General features: G+C 37.8%; 1 protein-coding gene across 4 annotated transcripts in view; it reads right to left on the bottom strand.

Moving 5' to 3' along the window:
* RALYL (RALY RNA binding protein like) overlaps nucleotides 1-24,151 on the bottom strand; it is a 382,641-nt gene extending 358,490 nt beyond the window's left edge. Inside the window, exons 1-2 of one of the 4 annotated variants that reach the window (XM_085053115.1) lie at nucleotides 23,833-24,151; nucleotides 22,820-22,906 (exon numbers count right to left, since the gene is read on the bottom strand). The gene's annotated coding sequence lies outside the window, so the exon portion shown is untranslated. The remainder of the gene's footprint in view (nucleotides 1-22,819; nucleotides 22,907-23,832) is intronic. The other 3 variants (XM_085053112.1, XM_085053114.1, XM_085053113.1) reach the window with 3 other exon arrangements.
* Nucleotides 24,152-24,865: the final 714 nt, after the last annotated feature.

Genomic DNA, 24,865 nt, shown 5'->3' with positions numbered 1-24,865 from the left:
TAAACACAGAATGGGGTTTGCATTCAAGCTTTAGGTTGACTGAAAACTCCACCAAATCAGCTTTAAAGGCACCATTTGCAGAAGCTCTCATGATAAAATCAGTGAATCCAAATCTTGGATCCTCTTCCAGGTGTCTCTTCATTGGTGAGGCAATAAGGAGTAGTCATTGGAAGCACATGACAAGGATGTTCTTCATAAAAATTTCAAAGAGCAGGGAATGTCTATACCACATTTCCATCGCCCTTAAGTTTTATTAATCCCATACTAACATTATTATTAAGTAACCTGACTGTATACCCTTTATTTCTGAATCACTGCAAAGAGGCAGTGTAACACTGATACGAAGAGCTCAAAAATTTTCAAAGACTAACAGCCACATCCTGGCAATAAACATGCCTTTTTTCTAGCACTGAAGAGAACTCAGGAAAAGCTGCTTAATAAAACATTTAAGGATTCCACCAATATGGGAGAATTAACAGCAGCTAACAGCAGCTATCTTAATCCTCTACTCAATGGTACATGCCAGTACCCTGAAAAATTCCAATCAGAATATCCTGTATTTTGAGAATTCCTGCCTAAATATTTATTTTGGGAGCCATTAACACAAATCAAACCAGCTGCTAGTTTGAGGAATTACAAGAGTGACAAGCAAGTTGACAGGTACCTCTGATTCAACTCTCCAAGCTCTTAGGTCCTTCACCAAGTGCAGTTTCCTCAGGCTTCAGAAATGCATTCAAATGAAGCTGAATAAAACTTGGTGTGAAAATGTTTAGCCATTATATTTTCCTATTCACACATTCACAAAGCTTTTGAACTGTAATTATTCAAATTCAATTTTTTTCCTTTGTATTATTGTTTTCAAAGATATTACAGTGTCATCTCAAAGATCCGTATTTATCAGTCCTGAAAGAGCTGCCAGCAGTGTGGGCATTCCTTAAAAAGGAATAAGGAACTTGTCTTATCACTATTTCTTGCCACACAGCTCTTCTTTTATAACTGTAGTTTCATTGTGATACCTTTCATCAACAAGAGTGTCTGTAACTCCAACTAGCCAAATAAATAAAATAACTAGAACAAAGAGTCAGAAATGCTATGGGGTATATCCACACCACAAGGTCAAAAGCAAAATGATATCTGCCTATTTTCTCATCTTCTACTCCATCCATGAGGTGATAGCTGAGGCTCAGGTACCTTAAATACACTTAAACTATGGGTAAAATCTGGAAATATATGTTAATTCTCCTCCTGCCCCTTTCTTTCATACTGAAAAGCTGTGTTTCGGAGATATTAACTCCAGTACCATATATTAGCTATGGCTCATTACACATCGCAATGGAAAAATAATATTGGTTCTAAAACACAAAAAAGAAAAAGAAGTGTTACAACAATGGCTTTTTTAACCTATGGATATTTTTCTCTTTATCAACAGAGAAAAATCCCATATTTTTTTCTCAAAAGATCTGATCCTAGAGTTAAAATTGTGTCTCTCATGGCATGATCCTTTAACCCCTCTCAGACATGATGTCTCCAAAGCATACTTCCCAGAACAAATTGCAATTCTTGATCCAAAGCAATATAGTCAGAAAAATGGTGTTTTGACAGCTGAACCTCTGATGGCTGCATCACTTAAACCCTTGTGTTATTTAACCCTTCTCAAGATTAAACATAATAGCATGCACCATTGTATCTCTAATAATCAATCTAAAATTTAGGTTATTTAATGTTACCACATTTATTCTTTACTTTTAAGACCTCAGCAGGCCTAAATGATGCCAACATTTCTAGGATTCATCGATACACTCTCTTTGTCAATGCCGTTGTGCTAAGTAGGGCATTCCTTAGTCTATTTAAAATGTCTGCTTGATTATAATCAATACTGTATTCAAGCCACAAGACAGATTTTTCTGCAGTAGAAACATGAAAGGCCAAAAATTATGCAATCTTGTGTCCACCACCTTCCAGCAGAAACAACTGACTTTCTAACTGTTTTTTCGCTATGAATAATGCATTCTTCTAAATCCTCTCAAAATGCAAAGGAGAGGCTCTAGAGCTAAATAGCTTTTACTGAAAAGATAGTTTCCAAGCTTGCTGTTTCTGTTCTTGGGTTTCATGTGTATACCATTTTCTCCCACCATCTGCATACAACACACACATGCATTACTTCAACACTTTCAAAACTCCATTAGTTATTTTGCAATAAGACTGAAATTACCTTCCTAGTATGAAACTAACCATCCTATTTTACATAATTTACCCCTGAAAGGGCGTAAATCCCATCACATTTGCTGTGAACAAATTTTGAGTATAACCAGGTAAACAATTCTCCACTGATTTTGTGGAGACATCCTACTAATTTACAACAGCTGCAAATATTGGTCACCATGTCCAGAAATATCCAGGCCACAGGGCTGGGTTTTTTTATTTATTTTACCTTAACTTCATGTAAATATTAGCTTTGGGTAGACTTATTGCATTTTATTATTTGCTTATGGAATTATTTGTATTTTATTTAAGTGTTCAAAAACATGTGGATGAGGCCCTGGTGATACAGTTTAGCGGTGAACACAGTAGTGTTGGGTTCACAGTCGGACTGGAAGATCAAGGTCTTTCCCAACCTAAACAATAATATAATTATAAAGGATAAGTGAAAGCTTTTCAGATTTGTTAGTAGCTGTGCAGAGAGGGACACATAAAACTGGCAGAAGGATGTTTGCATGTGAAACTGAAATCTCAAAGAGAGAAAATAAGGAGAGTAGAAGGGAATTATAGTGAAGGTCTAGGCACCAATTGTTTCTGTTGGGAATGCACATCCTGCCATTAGATAGTATGGTCCTTTCACTGTCCAGTACCTTTGCAGTTTCTACAATGTTTTTTTCTTTCTTACACCATCCTTCTACCTATTTGCAGGAGGGAAGACTCCTCAATGCGTTTCATAAGATGTGACTATACTCTCATCAGCAGTCAAAGGTTGAAGTCCATAAGTAAAATTAACCAGATTATTTCATTTAACTCAAAGAATGTTAACTGTATTTTATGTAGAAGAAATTAGCCATAATAAATGGGCAATTTACATCAACAGGAAAATTATTTTCATATTCTCAGCTTTCTCTGAAGGAAATAGAATAACCCATATCTGCACTTCAATGTTTGAGGCTTTTTTTTATTTTTGTGCTTTAAAACACATATGAAAGTAAGTAATGACAGTGTTTATTTCCAAAGTAGAATCAGTATCATGTTCATCCTTAATGATCATGGAAAACATACCAATAGGAAAGTTCCCATTAGATGAATTAATTAATATATATGTAGTAAGAGATACAGGTGTTGCTGGACCAGTCTCCTGTTTTCTAGCAAATGCCCTCCATTGTGGTTCAATGCAACAGGAAATTCTTTGTTTATGCTGTAACTTCCCAATGAAGAAACTGTGCCCATAGCCCAAAAGACATCCTCTGAAAGGGCTTTAGGGAGCACTTGTTTAGATGGGAGATTTTACAGAGGACTGAACTGGAAAGAGAAACTTCAGCTCTGGGTTTGAGACCACTCTAACCCAGCATTGAATTTGATGTAATTAAGCATACTGAGGGTCTTCTGAAAGTCATAAAAACCCTAGAAGATCTTAGAGACATTGAAGCTGGGGGAGGCAGAGGGATTGCATGTGTCGACTTTGAGGAAAATAATTGCCTAAATGGAGCCCAGAAACTAAATGACAAAGTTCTCTCCCATTTCCTGCCTCCTGCTGTGTACAAGGAAACTTCTCATTGTTAATTTTTCTAAATAAATATGAAAATAAAAATAAACATTAAGATTATTATCTAAAAACAAAAAGAACCAACATAACCCCAAATTTTCAAATAAATTTTTTTTGGAAATATTTTTTAAAATTACTGGTTTGGATTAGGACTCTCTTTATTACACTGGATGCACAATATCACCATAATCCAAAATACTCTAATTTATAAGCAGTTTTAATGATAAGATGGGGAAAATGCCTTGTGATGGGATTTGGCAAAGCACAAGGGGGTAAATTAATAAACATTTAGATGATGACAAGATTCCTCCAAGATTCCTGTTTTATGGAAAAGATATTTGCAGAATTCTGGCTTGATATACATTGTAACAAGGTTTTGTTTTTTTTTAACTGCACCCTAAAATGATAAAATTTTGTCTGTGCTTGACATATAATTATGGATGCCAGAAATGGCAATTGTAGATGTCTTCTTTCTACAGCAGCCAGTTGAATTGAGACTCTCAAAAATATATTACTAACTAGTTAACTTTGACTTTAGTAATTCGATGGGAATCTGAATACAGAAAACATCAATACTGATTTTCAGGAAATCACACTTTATCTTACCTGGTATTATAGCATTTTTCAATACAATATTGCAGAATAAAGTAAGAAGGGTATTTTCCCCAAGATGAAACATTTGAATTTCAACTCCACAGTAATTTTTTGTCCACAAAATATCTATTATTCTGAGTCAAACAAGTGAATTGTAGGATTTGACTTAATTTAATTATGTGATCATACAAAATATAAATTTACAATCAGAGACGTTAAAAAGTGCATTTTGGAGGTTGACAGGTGTTGGAAAACACAGTTTTTCCAGCAAAACTCATGCTAACCGAACAGAGCTGAGCAAGGTTTCAGTATTCCCAGGCCTCAGTGAAATTCCGACAAGCTGCAGTGGTTGTTTGCCTGAGAATGTTTTGTGGGAAGAATGCCATGAGAAAGATTAGGAGTCAGGAGTGTTATGAGAAAAGAATAAGGGAGTTAACAAGAGGATCCCTGAATGTGTGAGAACAGCTGCAGGTGTGTGTGTATCTATAATTAGAAACTTCTGTAACAGTATATAAGTCTCTCGTTTAGCGAAATAAAATTGGAGCTTACTTTATATCTCATATTGAGAGTGCTGTGAGTTTCCCTCGTGCTGCATCTCGTTAAATGGTGACCCCGACGTGATACGGAGCGAGCTACGGACCCTGACAACGGAGTTTTACGACCCAGCTTCTGAGAGCGGCGCGAACGGAGAGGTGCTAGAGGAGTGCAGCCTCAGCGTGTCGTGTCTTTGCCCGAATTGGGAAAGGTCGGAAGACACAGGTGATTACCTGCCTACCGTGAGGGCTATAACTCGGTAAACTGCACAACTCTGGCAACTTGCGAGCCTCGATCGAGTGCTTAGACGGTGTTGACCAAGACCCTAAAAACCAGCTGGACCCAAAATGGAATCAGAGGTAGCCCGAATTTTATTGTTATGCTTTTTAGAAAAGCACGAACTTAGTAGCCTGTTTTATTTGGCTGGCCTGATGGCAGTAGGACAAGCTTATGGATTTTTTACAAATCCTATTACAGTATCCAGTGTAACAGAATGGTTGAATTACGGAGCTGTTTTGCTTTTGGACTGTGATAAACTTGCAAGAAAGCTTGGCAAATCATGGAGTAAAGTTGTAGCCTGCTTACAAATACATGCCACAGAGCAAAACCTTACGTGGCTCACGGCGCAGGACATAGTACCCGCATTAAGCAGAGAAAAGCCTGTGAATTACTGTGCCGCTTTTGATATGCGGGGAACTTCGGCAGCCGCGGCACAGCTGCCAGGGAAACCCCCCCCGCCAGGGAGGGGGGGGGAGAGACTGCTGGTAGCCGAGAATTGTTTGTGGTGTCTGTTCCTGTCTCAAAGTATCACAAAACTTGGTAATGTTACAACGAAAAACATCTTAGCTGCTTTGTTTGAGAGAGTCACTGTTGGACTTTTGCCAGAACAACCGAATATTTTGTTAGAACGAGCTCCGATATCGCGGGTAAAGAAACAGAGTAACCAGAACTCATCCCGATGTTACCGATGTGGGAGTGAGAGACGCATGCAGAAAAACTGTAGCAGAAAAAGTTGGTGTTTCTACTGTAACAAAGATACTCACAGCACAGAAGCTTGCAAAAACAAAAAGAACAAACAGAGGGTGACCAGTGACCCGGGAGCAGCGGCGGCCCCTGCCCTGCGGCACGCCTGTGGAGGAAGTTGTTCCAGCCGTGGCTTCTGGCCGAATGACAACCAGAGCGGAAGTCCCAGAGGGTACCCCGGTGGGCGGAGTCGCGAGCCATCCACGCCTCCTTCACTGCCCAACTGTGATGTCTGTGATGAAACTCTAAACTCTACTGATTGACAGCTTCAGCAATGAACCAGAACTAACCAACAGCGTTGCCAACAGAAACAGCCTGAGCAGAATGGAGCAGATCGGCTCTTCCTTCAGCCTGGCTGCACTGACACCGAGACCAAAGCAATTTACTAATAAAGAAGCATTGTAACAAGATATTATCCTGATAAAAAAATAATAACACCTTGAATACTAAAGCATTGAACGAAAATTGAATTTTGCTAAAGCATTTGTGTGTATGTGTGAATGTTGTAGGCCTACTGATAGTGTTTGCTTTTTGAATGCTTTAATGTGTAAATGAAAGTTGTGATTGATGAGAATGTGATTTTGATTTCTTGAGAGTTTTAAGGTGTGAATGAAAACCTGTGAGTAAAGTTATACTAAATAGTTTAAATTACCCGTTAAGTATCTTTAGTTAAACAATAGATTCTGTTAAAGTTAAGTAATAGTGGATTTAAATTCTATTAAGTTGTAAGTTCTGTTAAAGTTAAAATTCTGTTAAGTAATATTAAGTGATGTTAATTTTAAATTCTGTTAAGTTTAAATCTTGTTAGAGTTAAGCTGTTAAGATAATATCAATTTTAAATTCCATTATAGTTAAGTCCTACTTGTTAGTTTAAGATAAGAGTTATTAAGATTAAGTTTTATTCATTTTTAGTGGTATTAATTTTAAGTTTCAAATTTGTTAGTTTATATTATTATTCACAAAAGCTTTGCAGTTTTATCTTTCTTAGTTAAAGTTAAGTAATAATATCTACTATTTTCAAATATTTCATCTCACCTTATATAGCTATCTACAAAAATAGTAACATGTTAAGATACTCTTTTTTGTTTTGTTGTTTTGTGTTTGTTTTGTGTTGGGTTTGGTTTTGGTGGGTGTGGTGTTTTTGTTGTGTTTTTTTTTTTGTTTTGTTTTTTGTTTGGTTGTGGGTTTTGTTTTGTGGTGTGTTTTGTTGTTTTGTGGTTTTGTGTTTTTGTTTTTTTTTTTTTTGGTTTTTGTGGTGTTGTTTGGGGGGTTGTTGGGTTTTTGTTGTGGGTGGGGTTTGTTTGGTGTGTTGGTGGTGGTTGTTTGTGGTGTTTTGTGGGAGAATGCCATGAGAAAGATTAGGAGTGGGTGTTTGGGTGGGGTTGGGTTGTGTGTGGGTGGGTGTGTGTGTTTTTTGTTTGTGTTTGTTTGTTTGGTTTGGGTTTTTTTTTTTGGGTGTGTGGTTTTGGTGTTGTTGACAGGTCCTTACCTGCACAACCAAGGGGGATCTCAAGCAAAGCCAAAAGCAATATCACTCCCAACAACACCACAGGACCCCTAAGCTTTGTATCTGCTAAGTTGAGACTAAATATGCAAATGAAACGATGTACTTAAACCACACTAGCTCATCCAATATTTTTCCATTAATTTACATCAACTAACTTTTGGTTTCATTGAAAGAAAATTATTTCTTTTAGTCTGGCTTCTGGAAACAACTATCTTCAATTTTAATGATTTAATTTTAGTCTAATACACGAGGTTTGCTAAAAAATAAAATTACTTTCTTTTTCTTAAGCAGAAGTTTATATCTTACCTGACACCATATAAAAGATAAGGTCATGTAATATAGAGGATATTATACATATATACATATATACATATATACATATATAATGTATATGAAGAATGACTTCAGCAGCATCTCATAGCTTCTCTTTAACTCTTGGAACACAACTACTTCAATCAAAGTCAGCTTATTTAAAAATCAAATTTATCTGCATATCTCTTTAATTTTTTTCTCACAAAGTGACTATAGGAGTTTCCTGAAGACTTCATTATGATAAGTTCACTGTTTGTTAACTTGGCTTTGATGCCTTTTCCTACTCCACCTGCTCTGAAATGTGCTCTTACTATTCTATTAATAAAGACCCTTTTCTTTTTCTTTTCTTTTCTCCTTTTTTTGAAGTTGAGATTTGTTAAAAGATGTTAAAAAAGATAGACACATTAAAAAAAAGCCCTCCAAGAAAAAGAACTTCCTGTGACCTTACAAAAGGAATACAAGGACAATGACACCATATCTCAAGTATAATAGAAGTCTTATATATCATATATTTAGAATGAGATACAAAATTTTTACCAGTAAGAAAGAATATTGTAAAAGGCATAAGATCTTTTAACTGATTACATTTTCAACATAATGCTGGTGATAGCATTTGAGTGAATGAGTTCATGGGGTAATGCATGCAAATACTTTAGATGACTTTACTTCGAAAATAATTTAAATATTCACATTGTGTGGATTGTTTTGAAAAATATTAATTGTTATTAATGAACACATACTCTACTGCAGAATCTTGATCACTCATGGTGGGTTGAAAGTTGCATATAAATCATGTGGGTTTGATGTTGGAGCTCATCCTATGTGGTTTTAATAAGATTCTAATCTCCCTTCCATCACTGGGGTCCTCTGCACTTTGGCAACTAAAACCAGTAAAGTTTTCCTATGTTATCATTACTTAAATGACTAGCATTTGTAAGGTTTTAAAAATCTTGGGTGAAATTTGATTAATATAATAATTCCTTCTAGAAAAGTTACTGTTCTAAATGAAAATACAAGAACATATATGGGAAAGTGAAAGTCACAGAAAACAGAGGACTTCCTTCCAGAGTTTCCACTGGGATACAGATATGGCCAAGCTTGAGTGGTCTGTTTTGTTCATTAAAACATGCTTCTATTTTAAAATCTTACTGTTATACTTGCTTCTGCAGTGGTGCAAATAGAAAATATGGTTCAAATTTATAGCTTCAATAAGAACTTACAAGGCAATGCTCCAAAGCCAATTTTCATAAATAGCTGTATTTTTATGCTACCATTGTTACATATTTCACAATGAAACTTCAAATATATATGTCTAGACATGTAATCTCCCTCAACAGAATAAATATAGACTGTACACATACACATTCAAAATGCACTATATTGGAAAAAGATAAATAAGTCAGCAAAGTCAAGGAATACAAAGTTAGGAAATACCAGAATTTAGGAAATTATAAGCTGCTAACATTTGAAATTATTTCAGAAGTTTGATATGGGCTGCAATATTGATCTAATATTGTATTCCTGCTTCAGCTTCTTGCACATACATTACAATTTTTTATTTTCATTTTAGAAAATGTGTTCCTGCTTCAAGCATATTTTCTACAGTATATATTAAGGTTTTGTTTTTCTACAGAAAATAAAACTGTTAGTTGATATAATCATTGATAGATATTGGTATGACAATGTGATCTGTCCTGATATCTGTCTAATTGTACAAGGCATCAATTCCTGCATCAATTTATTAATATTGATAAACTATAAGTTAACTATAACCAGTTTAGTTTAATTTATTCTTGCATTATTATTCTAGTGTTCTGTGTATTCTACTAACAATTAGTTTCTTCTGAAAAAAACATATTCCTTTATTATTCTTTACTACCAGCAGAAACAGAATAATAAGCTACCTTGCATTTGACCCATTATATCAGCTCTTTTTTGCTTTTAGTGTACCAGAAAAACTATATACTAACTCATTTCATAGGAAAAACAGCACTGAACTTCTTATATCAAATCCAATTTTTTTAATGTCATCATCAACCCCCCTGATCCACCACGTACCAGAGTGTCTACTCTATTGCATTAACACCCTGTTCCACATTTCAGAAACACAGCCTGCTGTATCCCTGCTGTATTGAAAACAGAAGTCTGATTTTGCATCCAGTGAATTCAATAACAAATTTGTTATAGGCCTTATTACAAGGCCAGGAGTATCCATGGATATAGCTACACAGGAGCACCTTCTACATGTTATGGTATGTGCTGTACTACTCAAAATACATGAGACTAAGAAAGATACTTTCATGAGGAAATATTGTGCACAATATCTCATCTTTAAGAAATTACATCCTCAGATAAAACCCTCTTGTGTCACAATCCAACTGGACTAATGTTCCAAGTGTTCAAAATTGCCAGGGAGAGAAATACTTGACTCCCAGTTTCTCTAGGTTGCTACAAGCCACACATAGAAAGCTACACCTTATCTGTTCAAAGAGTACCTGGTATGCCTTGTCCTTAGTATATTTACATAAAGTATCTTTCATATGTGAAATACCTTATTGATGATGGTAACCTTCATTCACCCTTGTTTTCATCACGATTCTGTTTTCTATGCCAAATACAGGTTGCCAACCTATACGCTAATTACTATAGACAGATGACTGTCTATGCCATCATATACAGTAATCTACATTCCACACACAATAAATCTTTCACAAAGGTGCTGAACTCAGGCCTTTAACTTTGTATTTAGTAGAGACAGCCAAAATTCTCTTGACTTTCAAGATTTTCCCAATTTTCTCAGTTTCCAAAAGTCGATAGAACTGTTTGTTTCTCTGTGTGAGCAGCAGTGGAGAGGCAAGAATAATAATTTGGAAACTCTTCTTTGAATTTCAGTGAAGTTTAATACCAGGAGACTAAAGAAATTAATTTCAAAACATACATGTTACATGAAGCAACCAATACCATCAGATACATTTTATATCCCTTTCCAGAGGTCACTAAGTATTTAATTTGAGAGAGACAGTTTATAAGCGTGTAAGGAGCACTACCCTTTCAGGAAAGGATCAAAGCTTTCAAAGTTTTCATTAGAAAGTTCCTAGATTCAAAGGTGCCAAGTCTATTACGCCACTTCTATAATGATACTTTACTGATGCACTGAAAGGCTGTAAAATATAATAGCAAAGAGCTGGTCATAAAAGAAATTGATGATTATGGATTATACAGTAGTTACATTTGGAGGTGAAATGGCAATTGCAATATGACATTATTTTGTTGCACTCTGAAGAAGATAAGTGTTGCCAAGCAAACTACAAAGTTAAAACATCTAATATTTGTGGCAGAGGTGATAAAATGGTAGGACTGAGATAGGCAAAAGATTTGGGTCAGTCAGAAAGGCATCATCACTTCACCTGTGTTTTGCAAAATATTTGCTTCAGACCTGTTTGCACAGCTCTTTCACATTGCTTGTGTGGGCAATCTTACTGAGCTCACCAACAGCACCCAAAGAAGCAAGAAGGTGGTATTTCTCCCTTTTGCAAATTACTCCAAATTCTGAAGTATAGGATACATTACATCACATTTCAACAGCAGTTGAGGACAAGTTTCAAATTGCATAACTTCTCTTGTACTGTGAGTGTAGTTACCTAAAGTTAGGGTAGGCTCCCCTTAACTGACCTTAAATAACACTTGAAGTTGAAAAACATGGCCTAAATCTCCAAGAGGCAGGCAGAGTGCCTGCACCAGTGCTACCTGCCTTGAGAAAAATAGGCTCCACCTCACACTGACTTTCTGAAGGCCAGGAAAGTCTTCTATAAAATGTCTCACTTTAAAAAATCCCAGAAACAAATGTGCTGAAAGCAGTTGCCTGGTTCTAGCAGGGAGATGGACATGGTGTCTGCTGAGCATGTTCCTGGTGCCTGCAGGAGCTCCTGTCCATCCTGGGGGACAGTCACAGCTCTTACTACAGCTCTCTGGAGGATGTGACTATTTCCCCAAGTTGTTCCAAAGGGCTTCTTTGAAGCTGCCCACTTTTCAAAGGCTGCCCAGAGACCCGAAGTACCAAGTTCAGAGTCTCTGTTGATATCAGAAAGCTGCTATTCAAGTGTGTGACTCATGTATATTGGGCACAAATAATCAAATTCTGAACACATGGAAACAATACATAAGGCAGACTTCAACAGCAACCAAATTTAAATTTTCCTGTCAAGTAACGAGGCAATGGTCAGTGGCATTGATTGGTAGTGCATCTTTTAAGAAAATGTAAAATTAAGTTCTCCTAAATGTTCATAAAATTTAACATATTGTTAAACATAAAATCCCTGAAAAAAGTAATTGTTTTCTTGCTGGTTTATGTAATTTTTATTTATTCATTTATTAAATAGCATGTTTTCATTTGACCTGTAGTATTTAGAACTTTTGTTAAAGTCTTTTCAGGATATAAAATTTATTTCAGCCTTTTGGACCTGATTGTTCTGCTCTGGACCTGTTCAACTTGCATCTGTAATAAATACTATTCCATCTAGAATATTTTGAAATTGAACACCTTTATTCACTCAATTTCTATAATTTATTATGTCGTTTAAAAAGCAAATGGAAATCCTTAGTATTTTCTATTTAAAGAATTAGGTGCTCAAATTTGCAACTGGGTCTTGTTTTGTATCGACTCAGTAGCTAACCTTTGGCTTTTTTGTATCAGGCAGATTGGTATAAGGGAGCCACAGGACCAATTCAAGCTCTAGATTTAGGAAATACTTTCTTAGGAAGACCAATTACTGGCTCTACCCTTTCTATTAACAGTCACAAAGCTACCTTGCCAGGTGTAAGGGATTCCTGGTGGGAAGAGCTGAGAGGAAGCAAGTACATGCAAGGAATAAAAAGAGGCTTAGCCAAAGAGTCCTAGTCCTCCACCTTCACAGTGGCCTACCTTCCAGCTGGGAAGAAAGGCACAACACTGGGAGCAAGCCAAGAGCCAGACCAGCACTGAGCCATGGGGTCCCCACCTCTTTTCTGTCTGACAGTCACACTACACAGCAAAACACCAGGTGCATTTTTACTCTGGTGGGAGTATTTGAACTGCAAAGCTGAATAATACACTTCAAAATTCAAAGTAAATGAAGGAATAGGAATTGGTTTTAATTTATACTCTCACTAAGAGGATGAGGAGTAAGAAGGACTCTGTAAGTAAAGCTTTGAAGGAAAGAGAGGTAAAAAATAAAGAAGTAAATGAAGACCAGTAAAAAGTCTGCTTTTGGATCCAGATGAATAAAACTGAATCACAGAGTCATGTGCAAATTGATTTAAGGGTGCAAGTTGGGTATAAAAGCAACAAGAAATCTAAACTTTTTCTGCCTCATGAACTGTGAAACCATTTCATACTTTCATAATTAAAGATGTAAGTCTACTAGGAGGAAAATAATCCTACTTCAAGAACCACTGACATGAATTGTACCATGCTATATTTTGTGAGAAAATTGGTAATTTTGTTGTTTGCAATACTTTAATTGTTGAGGTTTCATTCTTTAATAAAAAGAAATTGAAATTAGTGAAATATCTGTAGTGGTGATGAAATCTAAATCAGAGAGCAAGAGGGGTCTGAGCTAGAGGGTAAGGTACGGAAGAGTGGGGATTGAAAACATCCCCATAGTGGTGCCTTAGCTGAATTGCTGGGGATTTTTTTGTCCGTTTTTATTTCTGCCCCTCCTCCTCTTTCTACTCCTCTCCCCTCTTCCATCCCTCTCCTATTGCTTCCTTTTCGTTCATCCTTCTGAGCTGTGCCGACGCCAGGGGAAAGGTCCAGAGCAGGAGGGAAGGTCCAACAAGTCTGAAATAAAAAAAAAGTTACAAATAAAAGATAAAAAGGATCCAGAAGTTCAAATGAACACCCCCAACATTTGAAAATATACTTTCCTTTGTCAATGCAGATCAGCGTGACACAGGTTTCTATAACTGGGCTGAGCTTGATCTTAAAAGATCTGAGAGCGAAAAGTAGCCAGTCCTATTCTGATTATGGTGAATATTTACAATATTCATTAACATTTGTGACCAAGTATCAAGAATTTCTGAACCCATTTTAAAATTTCTGAGATGAAATGTCATACTATATATTACATTAACTTGTACATCAAAGTAAGAATAAATAGATGTGGCATCCCTAAAATACTTTATGTCCTTAAACTGAGCTGTAATTATTTTTCTTGTAATCTTGCCTTCCACAAGCCTGTCCCCAAATATGCAATCCTCTGTCAAGATCCCTACCTACTCACCCAGAGCAGCAGGCAGAGATAGACCAAAGACACCAAATAACAGTATTTGGCTTACATGCTCTGCTCTCACTGAGAAACTCAGTTGGGCCCATCTGTGTTCTCACAATCTATGGTCATGAGACCTTTATATTCCTATTACAACACTGTTCTCCCAGCTCTGAGCAGAGATGCAAGAGTGAAAAAGGAAATGTTATGGTGTATAAATGAAAGAGGGAAAAGAGGTGAAAACTTCATGAAGTCAGCAAAGGGTTTTATCCTTGTAAATCTGTTTTATGTAAACACTGCTCAGACAACGCATTTTTGAGGGACAGTACAAAAACCTAAGTTGGAAATGTAACTAGAAAGTGACGAACAAAGACCAAGAGGTGGTGAAGTGTGTAACATGACACAGTAGCTGCAGCTAACAGTTTATAGTCCCCAGAGAATATTACTGCACTTATTTGAAGCAGTTATTTCAAAGTGCTGAGAACTCCAACTTTTTAACTCTCCTTCTCAATTCTGACAAGTCCATAAGATTTCTGAGTCTGTACAAGCCATTATATTATAGCTGTTAGAGCTTACAGCTGCAGCTTACTTTATCATGGTAGTAATACTGTGGTATTTGGGCAATTAACTCTCACTACGCTGAGCTTTGTGCTTACTCCTGTAATACCAAATGGTTCATTTCTAATTTGGATTCAGCTTTAGTTCAGTTTCATACTATGCTGTCAGTGAAAAACATGGCCTTATGTGAGCAGTTTAATGATGTTTGCACTGGCACTCAGCTAGTGCCGGGCCAAGAATAAGACAAACCCCATGGTGGAAACATGTACAGTGTGTTCATATTTTTCAGCCTCTGTAGAAAATCTGACAGAAAGCCCAATCACCTATCAAATCAAATAGCAGAATTCATCATTTGTGGAAAAAGAGGATGATATCACAGTGTACTCTGTAGTGTCGCAAATTGGCCATTGCTTGGCATCCTGCTACACACGACTTGGGACAGATCTAATGCAAGGCACTGAAGTAACCTTATTGAAGAGCTGATTTTACAGACATTAACAGTCTCATAAAGTTCCAATCTTCTCTAAAAAATTACCTGAGACAGGGAAAACTAAATCTGGTATTCAAAAGTACAGGTTTCACTGAAGTATTTTAAAACAAGCACATACATGAAGACATTAGCAGAATGCTAACAGTGGCAAAATATTTCCCCTACATTGCCTGGATAGCAGCTCATAAATTAGAAAATCCTTTTTTTTTTTCTTTATTTTAAAATCCCACTTGAGAGAGATCTAGAACTTTCAAATTCAGGTTTTCTGCTGTTGATCTACTAATGATTTTTTAACACTGAGACTGTGTGTATATGTATCTTACATTGTCACATATACAGTACAATTAGCTGATTCCATTGCCACCCACATAATCCTTATGCTTCAATAATTTTCAAAGGTTTTCAAATGAGGTCCATGATAGTACACAATAGCTTAAGTCCCTAGATTTTAGAATAGGATTCTGTGAGGACTCATTAAGGGATCAATTGTTGTTGGATTACATTATAAAAAGATGGAAAACTGGGTGGAACAGTAGAAAAAATGTGTGAAATCTTGGCCCCATTAGAAATCCCTGGGAATTTTGTCATAGCCCGAGTTGATTCAAAATATTTAGAAACACATTTGTATTTCTGTGAAAAGAATTTCTGGAGAAGGTGAAAATAAATTCAAGTGAAAACTTAAAGCCATGAAGATTCTAGTGGCCAAAAAATAATTTTTCAACCAAATATTTCATTTTGAAATTAGGATTTCAAGAAGTGGAGGGCTGGGGAGCATGCGATTCATCTCCTTTAACTTCATCCATCAAAAAGTTAGGAATCTACTTTAAATGGGCCATCTAGGTTCTCTCTCATCAGTGCAAAGAGAGAGGTGTTTGAGGAAGGTTGTTCATCTCAGCTGTCCATAAAGGCCTCTGTTGGGATGTAATCTGTAATTCACTGGAGGAAGAGAATATATATCTCCATTGACTACAAAGCCTTGAGCAACTGTGCTAGACTTCAATGACTAACTTTTAGATGGCTAAAATGATGACTAGCTTGGCTCTAAAACCCTATTTTTTAAACAGCAAGGTTAAGTGAGATGAATTGAGCTTCTTGTGTGAACCACTTTATCAAAAATCTACAGAAAAAAAAATATTTTGACATGAAATTTTGACCAGGATATGTATCACTGATTTTATTAGCACCAGAGCCTAATTCTGCACCTTTCTATTTCTACATCACCTACTGGAGCAGGGCACATGCTGATGAATGGTAACCTAGTATGCTTTTCTCATAAAATAATAAACAATAAAAATAGCATCAATGTCCTGATAAACTACCCCGCAAAGCAAAAGTGGCATAAATGCAGTTTCTCTTTTCATTATTCATAATGTACATTAATTGTCTACAACTTACAAATACCCAAGAAGAAGATGATAACCTCTCCAGAGCCAATCTTGCAACTGTATCATTTACAGAACTCCCATTTAACTGGAAGTTGTATAGGCAGGAGGAAAACTTAATTGCAACATTCTTCTGCAGTTTGGGAAAAAGAAAACAAAGTGGATGTGAATTTATGCAGTAGAGAGCACATTAGAAAACTGACCTACTGTGCAATACCTCAAGTGCTGGGTTCTATCCTGTGAAATCAGTGGTAAATACAAGATGAGTAATGGGTAGCACTGATTGTGTGTGTGTGTCTTAGAAAAGAGTAGCATTAATTCCTTTTAAAGGTACACAAAGAGGAATTTTTGTTTTAATTATATCTTCAGAGGCCCTGTTTCATAGACACCACATGACAGTTTGCACAGCACATTTTTAAGTCTTATATTACTTCTATCCTAATATTTATCATGTGAAGGATTTTTTGATAAAATATTGTAACTAGGTAGAATTACTTTTCTTTTATAAACAGTAACTTTGCATTACAGATCCAGTTCAGAAGCACGTTTCTGCAATTACTAAAAGCACAGTGTTTCATCATAAAAAGTCAGTGAATTATTACTGTAACTCCCTCTACCCACAAGAAGAGCTGTTAGCATTCAGTAAGCCTTGAATGCAGGCATGGTGTGCAAAAATTCACAAGGGTATCTTTGTTACTTTCATTTGTACTGTTATAATAAAGAGCATGCCTAGGATATTGCAAACATTTTAGTGCTTCTGCACTCTATTATAATGCAACAAAATAGAAAGAAAAACTAGCATTGTCAACACCATGAAAATATAATTCTTTGAGACAGAAACTCCAGTTTTTCAGTCAGTCTAAAAACGCTCCAAGCAAGGTGTACATGTGCTGTGCCTCCTCCAAATAGTAAAGCTACCCTAGTCTAAGAAGATGTGTCATATCTCTTTGGCAATAGAACCTGTTCAGTTTCTATGTAAAATTCTGAGCAAAAACAGAGACACCTTTTTACTGAATGAACTGTGCTAATGTGATGCTTTTCTACAGAACAAATTTAGCCTTGTTTCAGTCAGACGAAGAATCTCATTAATACTTGATTTGTGCCAGATATCCCCTTTTTTTTGACCCTGAGCAACAGAAAGCACATGACTGACTCTAAGGAAGATCTCAAAGAAGGCAACCAATGTGACTGAACAGGCTGAAATAAAGGCTTTTGGTATGGGGCACAGTGGGAAGGCAGGGACCTGACTCTCTCCAGGTCATTCAATAATTACACCAAGGTCCAAGAGTTACCATTGTATACCTTATGGTCTCTTGCTCTTTAAATAATAGTAATAATGGCTTGTACTGCCTTTTATAAGTTATTGCCTGTCCAAGGGACTTCAAGCTGTTCTCAGAGGACCATAAATTAACCATGGAGAGCATCAGCTGTTTCCAGAAACCCACATTGACTTGGTTGCTCAGAGACTGCACATCAGTAGAGGCAATAATGGTTGACATAAAAAGACTGCCACCTGGGAAAGACCCCTGATGCAAACCAAGTTTAATCAGACCTTTGGGTATTTTAGGAGAAAGACTTGTGAGTGTGCAAATAAAAAATAAAGAGCCTGGGGATCACCACTGATATTCTACCATGTTCATACCCACTGTTAGTCATCACTCATAAGAAATCTACCTCTGCTTCTTCAACTCTCTACCAGTCAAGTCAGACTAGCAATTACTATGCTTACTACCATAACCTTGAAGGAACTACATCAGAGAAGAAAAAACAACTCTCTTCCTGAAACTGAAATGCAACTGCAGAATGGTTGAGCCCCAACATCCTGGCAGGCCAGCCGGGATGCAAGGAGCCAGAGACACACAGCGATGCGCCAAAAAGGCAATTTATTAACTCTCTAGCTTTTGTCAAGTGGCAGCAGATAATATAGGTCTGTATAAATCTAAAACCAAGAAAGTTAAACTCTTAGTTTTTAAACAAAAGTGTTGGTAAAGCCCCGAAGGATAATTAATGTAAGATTTTTGTCACTTCTCTTTCACATCAAAAACATCTTTAAAAAAATCTCTATAATTCTGTCTATTCATCTACGTATCTATATTTTTATTCCAGAACACCACAATGACAAAAACGTGTTAATTTGATTCACACTTAGGAATCTGAGATTTACTTATTAATTTGAAGGTCTACTTGATTATTTTTTCAATTGTAGGCAGATGATTCATTGAGATGACAAATCATACCTCATTGTGTGAAAATAAACTTTCTCAGAAAATACTTTCAAAGCCACAGTATAAATGCTTTTGAAAGATTAAGTACATTATAGAGGTTAGAGTGTCATTTTGAATATGGAAAAGAGAAAAAACAATGGGGAAAAAGGTACAAATTTTTCCAATGTGCAAAATTATAATCTTCAAGCCATTTTATTCCTGTAATTGTTTAGAGATCATAAAAAAAATTGTTATTTTAACAAAGGTCAAAAAGTTGCATTTTAAGCTTCATATCACTTAAAAGCAGCATTTTGTTTTCTTCTGTCTGTCTGGATCTGAGTTTAAGGAAGCTACAGACTGGATAACTATGTAGACAGTGTGGCAGATTACCTAACTTTTCATCAGGAAATACTCAGCTTTAGCCTTCTGTTAAGGTATTCTGTAAGTACTTAAAACATACAGGATTTGGCTTCAGAATTTGACAGAACACCACATCGTCTAAGAAGACCAAGGGAAGTTAAAATGTTCATCTGAGGGCAGACCTATCAGTCTTTATAACCCTACATTTTAAACACTATTAAGCTTTTTTATCTTTCTGTCTTTTAAAACCCATAATTCAGGGAAGGAAGAAAATAGGAAAAATTACACTGTAAAAGATAAATAAACTGCTCATAGGACAATGCTTAAGAAGACTAGAGAGCTAAGATCTAAGCAACATGTGAAGACTCTAATAAGGTAAAAATTTTAAAGAATGCTGTAGCCAATCTGCACATTTATTCCTGACAGAAGATGGTCCATGATACAGCATTCCCTCACACCTGTTCACATTCCTTTCACTGGTTTGAACACAAAATACAAAGACAATATGTAGGGAACACTTGATAGTTTAAAAATCAGAGTGTTGCAGATGAAATTCGCAAGAGTTCTTTACCGTTTCACTATAACCAAAGACATCTGGGTTGGTTAGGCAGAGTGAAAGGAGTGTGCACACGGCAAAAACCCTGTTTCACCAGAAGAAAGCATGTCTATTTGTGTGGCTTCAGGTGGAAATATTCGGGCTGACATGAGAGCCAGAAATCAGACTGCCATATTTTCAGCTGAAAGCAGAACAGACCAGTTTGGGCAGAAGAGGATTCAAACGCAGCTTCCCTATTCCTGCTGCAGCACAATTTTGGGCAGAGCCAGTTTCAACATTCCCTCCCAGAGCCAGCCACACTGTTGGGAACCTTTCCCAGTAAGCCCAGAAAACATGAGGGAAAAGAAGCTACAATTGTTCTCTAAAAATATACTATACTATGAAGAGCAAAGACATGGAGAAGGAGTTTTACTGTTTAAGGTCAGCAGTAGCACAAAAAATAAAGGAGAATAAACTATCTGAAAATAAATTCAGGAAAGGAATGATGTTTCTAATAGCCTGAAGAGTGAGGCTCTGCCCTGCCTTCAAGAGGTGCAATGGGAGTGATACCCCAGCTAAATTTAAACCAGAGCTTTCTGAGTCTGAACAAAAAAAGACCAGCCTAGTATCACAGCAAACAGACATCATGACTCCACAGGCCACTCTAGTACCATCTCCCATGTAGAAAAATGTAAGAAGATATTCTTCTTTTGCCAGTTCAGGCCACTACAACAGCTAAAACCATGTATTCTATTCATGAGTCAGCACACTGAGCACTATACAGCTTTTCACTTCTGCTCATCAGTTCTTTTTCATTTGAAAGTAAATACTGAAAATAAGAGTTAGTTATGGAGGAAGAAAAGAAAAATTGTTTTCCAAAGGTTTTGGTTTACAACTATTTATAAAGGTGTCTTAAATTCCTATGATGTCCTGAATACCAAAATAGATGTAAAGAAAAATAGAAGATGTCATTTAAGTCTGGACACATCACTTCCAGGAGCTAGGGCAGTTTGACTATATCTCATACTATATAAGGAATATAATTATATCATCACTTATAGAAACAAAGCTGCAATTTGCAGGCAAAATTTTTATTCATCTCAAAAGCACAAAGGGAAAATTGTCTTTGACACTAACTATGGCTTTCTAAAACACGCTTTCAACATTAGTCATAGCATCACTATAGAGGCACCAAGCCAGAATCAATTCTACCAACCAAATCCTACTGTGCCCACATACTGCACAGAGGTAGAAGTATCCTCTTTCAAAATGAGCTCCTTTATTCTTACTTTTAAAGTGCCAAGGCTGTTTGATATATATGAACTCATGCAACCTCAGACTGCTGCAAATGAAATGTATGTGTATTAGTTACCATATTACTCAGACAACAGGTGCTTTGTGGATGAAATCTGGGTGCTGAACAGAAAGTTTTAGGAATGCACTTTTTCAGACTTCAAGATAAGACTAGGTGAGCAGGATTTGCTCTTCAGTCAGCAACAATCTGTACAAAATTACTCACACAACACACCTGCAATATTAAAAGAAAGGACAAAAGGATCATTCTGGAAACTGCTAGCCTAGTTACTTTATTTCAGTGCTTTAGTAGCATCAAAATATTTTGCTTACTGGGAGTTGCACATAATTTAAAGAAAAACATTTAAATATAAGGAGGGATGAAAATAAAAAGAGGGTTGGAGAATAAAGTTCAAATCTCTCTTATTTGTAATGGCTTGCTTTCAAATTAAATCATGAGAAGATAAGAAGGCTGAGTCTTCTTAAAATGTGGAGTAATGACCCAACAGATCGTAACTATTTTAGAGAAGTCATCATAATCTATCATGCAAATATCTCAACTGGTTTTTAGACACATGAATTATTGACCCTGTTATGCTGCCAAAACTATTTTACCATGTCAGAGCAGAAGTCATGCATAAATATGTGAGAAATATTTTTATTACAGATAAACCAGAAAAAGCCAGTATAAATATATAAGTTATGTTTCTACAAAGATAAATGAATTTATTTATCTTTCAACATGACTAATTGTATTATATATACACTTCTTACACTTTCTACTTTAAAGGATGCTGTTACATTGGGAGAATTTAAGCATAAGCATTAGAAGCCTCAAATTTCCAAATGCATTTTTAATTCTATTAATTTTGTCACATAACAGCGACAAAAGAAATATATCCTCTGTAAGTTATTTTAGTATCCACATCTGAATACATGGCATATCTTTACAGTCAGTTATGTATCCTTAAATGCTGTTTATAAAAACATACAGTAAACAATCCTATCACAATAAAGTAAACAACAGAGAACACCGCAGAACACTCAGCACTTGAACTTTAGCATAATATTGCACCATATTTCTATCTAGAGGAAGGAAAGAAAACCAACAAAAAAAAAAAAAAAAAAAAAACAAACCCAAAACCAGCCCATCCTGTCATCTGGAAAAATCTTTCCAAATTGTATTTTAGAGAACCAATATCCTGTCTGTACATCAGGGGCAGCCTCTGTTAAGCATTTAAGTGCTCTCAATGAAAAGTAACAGTTTCTCCTCCAATCCTGAACTCTCAGTAACCATCATGGAAAGTAACAGTTTCCCATCCCCTGTCAGCCAGTGGCACTATTCATCATCAAAACAAAACGAAACACCTTCAAGCAAATATCAGCTTCTGATTAATCTCCATCCCAATGAATTAGAGTCATAAGAGGCAACCTGCTGCCTTGTTTACGCCTTTTTAATATGAGGAGCAGAAGTTGGATATAAGGGTTTTCTGCCCTTAGGGCTACAAAATATGCCTCATGTGGCAGGGAGCCAGCTCTCCGAGGGAGCCTCCTTTGCTGTTTCACAGCTATTTTCTAATGGATAAATTTAAACAGACACACACAAACACACCACAATACAGGGCCAGAGCTATTGTTTTTGTCTAAAGTCCTGGGAGCATCTGTACTTGTAAAATGGTCTCAAGGTTCCATCCAGTTTCGGTTCAGGCTTTACTTTTGGTTGTTTTATTTGTTTGTTTGTTTTTTTTTTAAACGCGAGGAGAGGAGGGGTGTCTGGATTTTTTTTCCCCCTAGCTGCTTTCCCCTCCATACAACACAGCACATAAAACACCTTTCTTTCAGTTTAACTGACCTAGGCTCAATTAGTGCAACATTTTGCACACATCCAAGCAATCACAAGGCAGAGATATTTCGTCCAGTCCTCATGTGTACTGCACACCTTTAGAAAGGGGTGGAAGGAGATTTCTTTAAAAAAAAAAAAATCTCACAATGTAATTTACACAGTGTGGAAACGCCTACAAGGAGATGAAGTACCTGCACTGGGGAGATGTTCAGTTGTTCACTTCATCTTCCGTTGACAAGGAAACCAAACCGCACTTCATTCTCCAGGAAAACCTTCCACTGCCATCATTTGAAAATGTATTTATTTGTATATATGTATATATCTATCATCATCATCATTATGATAACAATAACCATCATAAAACACTGCTGGCAAAAGAATAAAAAGTGAAGGTGCAAAATGTGCAAAAGTAAGGATCATCTCTTTGGCTTTCTGTTTTGCTTTGTTATCTTTAGGGAGAAAAAAAAAGTATTTAAAAATGATAACTGCAACATGCTGCAAGAAAAGTTTCACATTATAAACAGGCATCAAAAACTGAAGAAGAGGAAAAACAAAAAACCCTGCTGGTTGCACTGTTAAAAAAAAAAAGAAAAAGAAAAAAGAAAAAGAAACAGTAACAAAAATAATAAAATTAACATCTTGCTCCGTGGCTTCCACCAGTATTGCAAGATTACAAACTCTGTGTAAACACTGCTGTAAAATGCATTTGCAATTCCCATCTCTTTGTGGAAAAAAGCCCTTAAAAAAACACCCAAAAATAAAAATAAAACAACACCAGAAAAAATCCTCTCCAAAAAGAGTTAGAAACATGCCATTTCTCTTATCTTTAAAAAATAAGCATCATATTTCACATCGCTTTTCCGTGCCACAACAAAACCAGTTGCATATTAAGATATATAGCTACTAAATGTATATCAGTTGTTGCTGGACTGGCAAGTCTGTGTTATTAATATTATCATTTTTCATTCCCATTGACTCCCGGCCCCAGCAGCACCTTTTGCTCACAATTTAGTAACCATCGCATGCTAGGAAAAAAACTTGTCATCAGCAAAAGATCAAATCCATTTAAACAATAATCAAAGAGGAAGAAAAAAAAAAAAGAAGAAAAAGAAAACAAAAAAAGAAAAAGAAAAACAAAAGGAAGAAAAAAAAAAAAAACAGGACAAAAAAAGGAGGACAAGAATGTCAGCAGAAAGGTACTCACCGAGCGGGAGTAAAAGGGAGGAATAAAAATGAGAGTTACTATAAAATACAGTATGGCGGTGGAAGAAGGAATGAGGCGCTTTTTTTTTCTCTCCTCTCTAGTCTCTGCCTCCGGCAACCGCCACGTGATCCGGAGCCGGGCGGACTCGCAGCCGGGAGGGCGCAGCGGCGGCGCCGGGCGCGGACCCAGCCCGAGCCCAGCCCGCTCCGCTCCGCTCCTCTCCGCGCCCGCCGCAGCCGCTCAGCTTCACCGCCGCCCCGCGTTCCGCACCGCACCGCGCCGCGGCGGCCGCCGCTGGCCTCGGCAGGTGCCGCTCGCCCCCGCACTCGCACACGCTCCGCTCACTCCTGCCGCCGAGCGCGGGCACGCCGCCGGCCGCGCGGGCGGGGTGCGGAGGCGGGCGCGTCCTGCGCGGCAGCGCAACTTGCTCGCTGGGTCTGCGCGAAGTTACCGCCCGCCCGCCTGTTGCCCTCCGGCCGCGGCGCCGCCGGCCCCGCAGCTGCAGTGCCGCTCGGCGGCGGGCGGAGCGGAGCGGAGCGCAGGGGTCTGCCCGGGTGAGGGGTGCGGTGGCCCCGGCGCAGCGCCGGGCTCCGAGGCGTGTGCGCCCGGGTTACCCCTCCCGCCTATCCGGGGGGGATGGGGGACCGTGCGCGGGGGTACCGCGTGTGCGCGCACAACAGGAGTAGCCCGCAGCCCGGCTCGCCGTCTGCGCGGGGTGCCAGCCCTGATTCCTCGCGTGTGTGCGGGGGTGCCCCTCCCGCGGCTCCGGCTCAGCGTGGGTGCGCGGAGTACCCCAGCGGGCAGACAAGGCGGGCAGGGGCATCCCCTCTTGTCACGGTAGCTCCAGGGCACCGCTGCTGCCTGCGCAGCGGGGGGGTTCCCCTGTGCCACTCCTGCCCCGCTGTGTGCGCAGCTCGGGCTGCTTCCGTGCCCAGCGCGGGGCTGCAGCCACTGTGCGCCCAGTCACGCCTGAGCAGCGCTGCTCCGGCTTCCTCCGGAGAGCGGCTCACATGCGGAGCGAGGAGAGGACAGG

This window comes from Lichenostomus cassidix, chromosome 2, assembly GCF_008360975.1.
Source record: "Lichenostomus cassidix isolate B80296 chromosome 2, HeHo_3.0, whole genome shotgun sequence".
NCBI lineage: Eukaryota > Metazoa > Chordata > Aves > Passeriformes > Meliphagidae > Lichenostomus > Lichenostomus cassidix.
The sequence above is the reverse complement of the archived record's forward strand: the minus strand, read 5'-3'. Positions and strand labels throughout refer to the sequence as shown.